The 9,378-nt window shown below is 31.1% G+C and overlaps 1 long non-coding RNA gene across 1 annotated transcript; it reads left to right on the top strand.

The window, feature by feature from the left end:
* The first annotated feature begins 865 nt into the window (after positions 1-865).
* Positions 866-4,681, top strand: LOC114749382 (uncharacterized). Its single transcript, XR_003740552.1, has 3 exons — positions 866-878; positions 3,072-3,078; positions 4,605-4,681. It is a non-coding gene; the product is annotated as an uncharacterized LOC114749382 (long non-coding RNA).
* Positions 4,682-9,378: the final 4,697 nt, after the last annotated feature.

Below are 9,378 nucleotides of genomic sequence, written 5' to 3'. Positions count from 1 at the left end.
GATGAAATAACACATAAGAGGTCAGGTGGAAAAAAAATACATTCAGTACATATTGCGGTGCCAGCTTTGTCATGACAATTTCAATTGTCATCCAAGGGGAGAATCAATCAGTTATCAATTATTTGGTTATAAAATGATTTAATACATAATTTATTTAATTTTATTCCAAAATTAGCATTTCATCGTTCACTTGAAATCTAAGGTCAAACTTAGAGGAAAAAAATTAGGTACGTAAAGATGATTAAAAGCATCCGAAAGGTATTTAGTCCTATGGCCTATTGAGGATTACATGCGTACGAAAGCAATTAAGGTTACAATTAACCTAGGGAAAATTTCACTAAGGTCCCAAGAAATAAAGAAGACAGCAAAAAGCTCTCATAATTAGTAAGTCCCAAAGAGTGCTAAACGTAAGAGATTGTAATTTAATAAAAATGTAAATAGACCTCATTACCCTTGCTAATACCCTTACTCGCTAATACATGCCGCAACAGTTGTTAATATAGCTAGTTTAATTGTTAATAGCAAGTAGTGATACACATTGATATTAGGTATTAATATATGCCATGATTAATACTTGCACCTTGACTTGTCATTTTTATGATGCTAAAAGTCCTGTTAATGTAGGTACTTTCCTTTGTCATTACAAACACCATGGGTTGGTTTTTGAAATTTCATTATATTAATTTGATTTGTAGAGTTTCATTTGAAAATTTAATGCAATGTATATTCTTTAAGTTATATATGATACTTTAAAAAAGGTTGTATTTTGAATAAGTTAATTATTTAAAAACAATATGAATTGTCATTTGATTTAAGGATAAAAAGATATCTATGAAAATATATCAAAAGTTCAAAAAATACCTTGTACTTTCTTTGAGGTCAAATATACCAATCAAAGTTTAAAAAAATGGCAATAATGCCAACGTCTGTTTTTTAAGTCCTGGAACCCACTCTTTTTAATGAAAATATCAAAATACCTTCAATTAAAAAAAAGAGTTAAGGGTCAAAAATACCGATGACGTTATATCAAAAGTGTACCAAACACTATATAATTTTTAATAAAAGTACAAATTACCCTCAATCTTGAAGGGCTATTGCATTAGAGTATGGTAGAGATTATTAATTATAATAAATTGTTATAATTAAAATAACTTATGTAAAAAAGGTTAAGCTTGAATTAAATTTCTGTTTAAAGATAAGTTATTTATATCCCTAATCTTTTCTTTTAATAGACGTTATAAGTATCTTTTAAAAATAAGTTATTTGTACCAATAGTGTATTAAGTTGTGTGCTTATCCTCCAGCCTATATTATGAAATTTAATAGTTTACATGAATTCTTTTATGTTTATATTCAATTTTTTTGAGAAAATTTAAAGTCACTTTTGATAGTGGGATCCACTATTTTTAATGAAAGCATTAAAATACCCAGTAAAAAGAAAAAAAAGAAACTACCATCTCCCTCTAACCTGTTGATGGTCTTCTTAACTCATCTCTCTTTGAAGAAAAAAACCGGCCTTCTTATAATATTGATTCATATTCTTTATCATACTCAAACTTTAGAGCATCGTCGTATAATTTTCATCTTGAATTAATTAAATTTTTTTAAATTGAATTAAAAATATGAGAGTATCAAATGAATACTAATCAAAAGATTAAAATATTAACATTAATTTTATTAACTTTATTTAACAATTCTCCGTAATTAAAACACTCCAAGATAAGTAATAGTGATGTTAAAATATAAAACATGATAAGTTACAAAAAAAATTTAATTATTACGTATAATATTTATGCTACTAAAATATTTTTAATCATAACAATTAATACGCTATAACAATTGGTTGGTTTTTATAAAAAAAGAAAAAAAAGAAACAATTTTTTGAAGAAGAAAAAAATTATCAAAAACATAAATAATCTTTTATAATTATAAAGATTGGGTTATACAAATTTATTATAATTAATAATCTCTAATACACTATAATGCAATAGCCCTTTAAGATTGGAGTATTTTTGGTAGTTTCATTAAAAAATTAGATAGTGTTGGGTAAACTTTTGGTATAAATTCATAGGTATTTTTTACCTTAACTTTTTTTGTTTTAATTGGGGTGTTTTGGTACTTTCATTAAAAATTGTGGGTCCCACTACTAAAAAAGGGACGTTAATGGCGCTAGCATTATTAACTTCTTTTTAAACTTTGATTAGTAATTTTGAACTAAAAAAAATTCATAATGTTAGATGAACTTTTGATATATTTTTTTTATATTTTTTTACCGTTAACTTTTGTCATATTAGTATAAAGTGAGTAGTTATTTCTGACTCACTCATTAATATTGAAATCATGACTTGTCAATAGAGACACTTCTACTTGTCAGTTTCTTATTATTAAAAATATGATATAAAATTATGATGTAATTATTTCAAGTTACATGTGCTTATATAATATATTTTGCTCGTAAATATGTTACGTAATGCCAATTTTTAGTCCGGCAAATTAAAGTAATACAAATTTTCAAACCTGTCCCCAGCGAGTACACATGGATTTAGGAAAGATACATATATATTTTCATTCCTTTGAAGTTGCATTTTAACACATCTGATTATAACATGGAAAACCAATATAATCACAAAATGGATTATATATAATCACATATATATTAACCTCTTATATTTTGGATCAAAATTTTTTTTTAACTAACTTCTTATATTATGAATCAGAGGGAGTATCTCCTATTTACAAATATATATATCAATCTATTACTTTTACACTAAGATTTTTTGTTTTTGCCAAAAACTAGGAGTTGATTATGTAGATGTCGATTATTCATTTAATGCCGTAAATATACACTTAAATCAAATATAGTGTAATTTAAAAATAATAAGAAGGCATAACAAATTTAAAAATAATGAAGACAAAAATGTCAATTTTTGAAAATTATAATAGAGACTAAATCTATAATAAATAAAACAAGAAAAAAAATTTTCAAATGAAATTTCATTAATTCAAGTGTTTTCAGTTTAACACCTTTTTGATATATTTAAAAGCCACCTATTTCCTTTAATTAATAGCGAGAAGAAAGGTTGTTAGACACACGAATTTATATAAACTCAAAACATAGACTGATGATGGTTTACTTTTATGGTATGAAAGTATTAAATATATAACATTTATGCAATTTCATCTATTATAATTTAAAAATATTATCTACATTCTATAATATGTAGTACTTAATTTAATAGGCAATAGAAAATAAAATAAAAGTATATTTATAAATAATGGGATGCGAATCTTTTCAAAAAGAAAATCTTTATTGCACAAACCAACTTCCAGATTTTCGAAGGCAGCATTATTTTATGCTCTCCTCAAAGTTCAAGTAAATTACTCATGTACGAACATAGAAATAAACGGATTTTAAATATTTAAAAAAATTTCTTAAATGTTAAGGCAAAGTTAAAAAATTTAAGATTTTTCGACTTTTTTTTTTGGTTGGCCAGACATGTTATTAGAAGTAATTTTATAAGTAGGAAGAGAAGAGGAAAATGCACTTAGAAGACAATAAATGTACTTGTATCTCGTGCGTATGTGAAAAGTGAACTGAAGAGCAGTTGCGCGTATCGTTCTGAACCAAACTTGGAGAAAGATACGTAATTCTTCTTTTTGAAAGGAAAAAAAAGGGGAAAATTTTGGAGCCCAATGAATAACACCTACCGGCCATTGCTGAAAAGCAAACACATGAGACAAAAATGAACATTTGACCTTTGAAATCTTCAATTAAACAAACAAACACCAACTTATTAGACCACCACAGTTTCTAGGTTCCCTTTGTTCCAAAGTAACAATTTGCAATATTGGTCAATACACCAAAAAGATGGAAAATATGACTTATTTATCAAAATAAGAAGAATCCACCAACATTCTTCTCTGGTTTCGCTCTTCTTAAACCAAAATCGAGGAAATTTCCACTCTTTGGTCCTCCCAGTAATTCTTTTTCTTTTCTTTTCCAGAAAAAAACTTGCCTATAATGAATAAAATAATACTACCTCCACTCTTTAATATAAGACTTCGTTTGACTTTTATTTTGGTCCTAATTGTAAGACCCCAATTCATTTTGTCTTTCATATTTATGCATTTTTTTTAAGGTAATCCCTCTAATAATGGTAGTTCTAGCCAATAAACTTGATTAGCGATGATATTTTAGAAAATAAAATACTTATTTATTACAAATAACTAACTTAATCTATTTTTTTAATCTTCTCAAATTAGTCAACTAGCTCTTATAATTAGGACTGGTGGTAGTACTAACAGCTACCAACACTAATAATCTCATTAAGAATATAACAAAGCTTCGTGTTATACTTATACTGAAACGTATGTTGCCTTCTTAAGTCCGTTTCCGTCGCCAGAAAGTTTTACCGTTGAAAAATATTTTGCCTTAGCCGGTTAGCCCCCACACAAAGTCTCAAACCTTTTCTATGGAAGCTTCCTCTCTGTACTATTATATTATATTTTTGTCCTCTGTCGCGGAGACATATATGTCTATAAATATGCTTTATACTAAGCTATTTCCATGCATTAATCCTTCACAGCGATACAGTTTTCTCAAAGTAACACAAACATGCACAAAAGTGCTTCAGGTTCCCACTTGGGTCCAGGAGGCTTAGACCTATCCCAAGCCTTCTTCACGTCCATTCTTCACACTCCTCCTCCCTCTCCCACCAAGTTGTGGAGAGTACTTATGAAGTGATTCGTCTGAAAGACTATAACTATTGGGCCATAGGGTATTCGGTGGGGAGCTTGGCTCGAGCCAGTCTGAGAGACCAGAGGAAGATCCACCCAGTCTCTGTGCTCGCAAACGGATTTCATGGCATCGACGACGGAGGACAGGTGTTTTTGAGCTTGCCGGCTCATTTCGGAAGAGGAGGCGTCTTGGGTGTCACTGATGTGCACCTCACAGGAGAGGAAGCTCAGAGGCTAAGGGACTCTGCAAAAACCATTTTGGTGGTGCAGAATGAGTTGGGCATGTAAATCTTGGGGCTTATTTTGGAAAAATTAGTAAGTAGATGGTATTAATATGGGTTAATTCCCAAAAAATTCTAAAATTTCACTATACTCCCTTAATCAAAATTTTATATGTGAGAATACTAAAATGCCCTCACTTTATTTGAGTTGCAAACTAAGGAATTCTTATTGCAAATTACTAAATTTGAATTATTTATTTATTCATAAAATTTATAAAGACTTACAACTTAAATTTGGCTATTTACGATCAGAATTTGACGATTTGCAACACAAATTTAATGATTTCAACTCAAATAAAGTAAAGATATTATTGTCTTCTCACACAAAAATTTTGGTCAAGAAGTGCACTGAAATTTTAAAATTTTTAAGGAGCTGATGATATTAATTGGGTACTGAAGGGTTTATTAAAACCTTCCCTTTATTTTTATGTAACTAATGATTAATGTGATAATGTTGACTCCTTAATTTGGTTCAGTTTTATCTTTATTGTCATATTTGGCTTCTTTTTTTTTTCTTAATGCAACTCGACTTAATGATGCCCGTGAGTAATTAGAATTAGAAGAATTTCATTTTCTTTTAAATAGTGAGACGGAGTTGCATATTTTTCATTTATTTTTTGGTTATAGCCCACAATCATGCCCTTTATGTACACTTAAAACTCACACCCTTGTACCAAAAATATGTCTTGTGTTACTTGAACTATAACCCCCGAGTTATTTTTTAAATTTTGGTGCTTTTGTATTTTCTTTTCCAAGAAGATATTATCTGAATTTTGATTGTGATTTTTAAAAATAGGAGAAAAAAGAGCACATTCTATGCTCGCTAAAAATATGAGCATGAACTGCTCATTTTAATTCTACAAATTCAAGTTTGACCACATGGTGCTGATCGCTATAAGTAGTAAACGTGGGCTGAAAAATAGCGCCAAACTAGAAAGGAGCACTTGATGACTTAATTAAATAAAGGTGCCAAAGATACTCCTAAGCCTCATTCCAGGTTTATCAGAAGTACTCTTAGTTATTAAGAGAATGCTCAGTCAGAGTGGGCAGGCTATTATCCGCCATGTTTAATTTTTTTTCAAGTTATATTCTGGTTCTTGTTTCTTCTACCTAGGATAATTGATGTGTAACTAAAAATATAGTAATTTAATTACTGCTAGTTTAATCACGATTACAACATTGACTCGCTAAATAATTCATAAACTAATGTCTCATCCAACTCGGATAATTTCATTACAAAGTAATTTGATGCATTAGAAAGGCCGGCCCATTACAAAGAACCCATTCGAGCAAAACGCAAGTAGGTCAAGTAAAAAAGGCGACCTCACAGGAAAACAAAAACAGCAACTGAAAAACAAAACCGAAACGACATAGCACATCTATGGCGCAAAAAAAAAAAAAAAAAAACGAGAAGAAGCCTATCTTCAACAACCATGAACACAACAGACACGAAACAAGGATAGGCAATAAACAGGGATTAAGTTTAGCAGAATGAGCTAATCCCTCATAACGTGGTAAACCCATGCTTTTTTTAGTTATAAGATTGTCTCTGATAGAAAGATACCTATACTTTAGTTAAAATAGAAAAAAACAGAGACAAGCACAATGTTAAGCGTGGTGAAACCAAGTGGATCTTGAATTGCGAACTTGATTTAATCCTGGCTCCTGAAAAACAAAACGAAACAACTTCTCTGAAAGGGCTTCCATGAGAGTAACAATTCGCAAATATGGAAAGGTTCGAAAACAGGATTATTTAGTCTTAAGAGTGCTTATTATCTCATCGAGGAAAGTCCTTCCTTTTTGTATAGTCCGATTTACAGACTAATCTGGAGATGGAAGGGGGCTGAAAGGATTCGGGTGTTTCTTTGGAGACTATACCATGGTAAATTGCCCACTAATCTCTGGAGGAACAGTTGGTCTCAGTGTTCTCCATTATGCTCCTACTGTGCTAGTGAAGTGGAGAGTATTCTACATGTGCTTAGAGACTGTGAATATGCTAAAAGTGTATGGAACTCCCTCATAGATCAGAAGGTTGCGAATAGGTTCTTCTCAGCCTCCTTGCAGGAGTGGATTGCTCTCAATCTGCAGGAAAACATGAGCTTAGACGGGAATGCCAACTGGGATTTGCTCTGGGGTTTCTTAGTTTGGAAGTTATGGCTATGGAGAAACGAATGAGTTTTTGATGACAACTTTGGAAAGCCTAGGGATCCTGTTGCTGTAATTAAATTTAGCTGGAGAAACTACTCTGTGGGATCAAGACCTATGAATTTCGATGTAAAATGTCAACCTACAATTAAATCTAATGCATGGGTGGCCCTACCTCAAGGATGGGTCAAATTGAATGTGGATGGTGCTGTTGCAAATTCATCCAATAGAGCTGGTTGCGAAGGTGTGCTTAGAGATCAGAATGGTAATTGGATTGTGGGTTTCTCCTTCCAGATTGGCTTATGCAGTGTCCTAGAGGCGGAAGCTTGGGGTATCTACAAGGGTCTGAAGCTGGCCTGGGATTTTGGATTCAAGAAAGTTATACTTGAATCTGATGCAAAGAATCTGATTAAATACTTAACTGCAGATCACCCTCCCCTTTCTTGTAGCCTGCTGTTACTACAGATTCGTGATCTATTAAAGTATGACTGGGAGATCAGGTTATGCTTTACTGCAAGACGAGCAAACACGGTTGCCGATGTGCTAGCCAAACAAGGAATCTCGTCCTCTTCTTATTATGGTATCTGTCCGAGTTCTATGAGGCATCTGGTGGAAAAGGACTGCTTGGGTTTTAATCCCACGTAGTTCCTATTTCTGTTTTCTTATGTATCAAAAAAAAAAAATCGCAAATGGCGAAGAAAGTCCTTGCCAAAGGACAGAGGTTGAAGTCAACACTGCAGAAAATGAGAAAAATGCCCCAAAAAAAAATACTTTTTTTAAATATGAGACTTATTTTATAATATAATTTATATTAGATATGCTCAGGTAGGAATAATGACGAGACTTTTTTGCCGAACTGCAGTCTGCAGATAAAAATCATTGAAAGCAGTTAATGGAATAATTGAGGCCTAAGTCACTTTCACACGAACCCCATTTGCATGTAAGCAAGATTCATCAAACTCTGGAAAAACACCTGAGAGATCTCCCACCTTCCTCGCTACTTCCTCAGTGTAATAATCCAAAGGGATGCCATAAAAGCGAATCCACGCTTTAATGGCAGGGAAGAGTCTTCAACAATTACCTCAGGCTGCCATTAATAAACTGCAAGAGAACTGAAGTCTCACCATTTTGACTAAAAATCAAAGGGCAGAGGAAGGATGTGAGGTTTCGTAAACGAGATTGTAGCAAATCCCTGTCCCCTTATTCTCTAGCACTATTGATGATTCTTTTTGTGATCAACAATTTGTTATTGAAGTGTTACATTGTGGCTTGTGTCTGCTAACTGATCAAAGAAGTGCTTTTAAAATATAGTCTAATTTACCATTTTATTTTTACATATTAGTTTATATTTTTATTTATACATTATATAACTTAATTCACATCTTAATTCTAATTACATAATTTAATCAAAATTCAGTCTTGTCATGTTAATGTCCACTGATTTCTTATTCTAACTGATATAATAATATATTTTAAATAATCAAATTAGCAAATTTTGTTTGCCTTATAAAAACAAAATTTTTGTTCTCTTTCACCTTTAAGATATAATTTAATTAATAAAATAATATGTTTCTTAAAAATTGGTTAATTTTACAGTAATATAATTTTAAATTATTTTTATTATAATATATATTTTAATTATAACAATATATATATGTTACTCACAATAATATATATTTTATTTTTATAGGCGTTAATGAAATACAAGAAAATGAGGATAAAATGGTCTAATATGTTAGCTTTCTTCCATAAAAACTCAATTTAAAAGAGAGCTAAAACAGGGGCAAGGGCTCCACTCTAAAAGTTGTAACTAAATGAGAGAAGGGGATAATTTTCTATCCCCTCTCCTACCCTCCCCTCATCTCAAACCGAACAGGCCCTAAATGGCCGGTTTTTAATATATAGGGTATATACACACATACATGTATTGATTTAATTACTTATTTTGGAGGCAAAAAAAGATTTATTTTTTTTTTTTTGCCATGCATAGATATTCACCTATTGGAGATAATTTTATTTGAGACACTATATGATACTAAATGTGAGCACTTTTTATAGTAAGAATTCAAATTTAGTTTGTTATATTATGAGAAATTAATCCTTTTCACTAGAGTCAATTTGGGTTGGTTATTTATTATTATTTTAATTGATGCGGTTGTGGAGACCGGAGAGATGGCCAGATAGTGTAATCCATATTCGATGTTGGAAAGCCCAAC

Source organism: Neltuma alba, unplaced genomic scaffold (assembly GCF_004799145.2).
Source record: "Neltuma alba isolate B1F8T4 unplaced genomic scaffold, ASM479914v2 tig00006026_pilon, whole genome shotgun sequence".
NCBI lineage: Eukaryota > Viridiplantae > Streptophyta > Magnoliopsida > Fabales > Fabaceae > Neltuma > Neltuma alba.
Note: the sequence above shows the minus strand (reverse complement) of the source record. Positions and strands in the feature narration are given on the sequence as shown.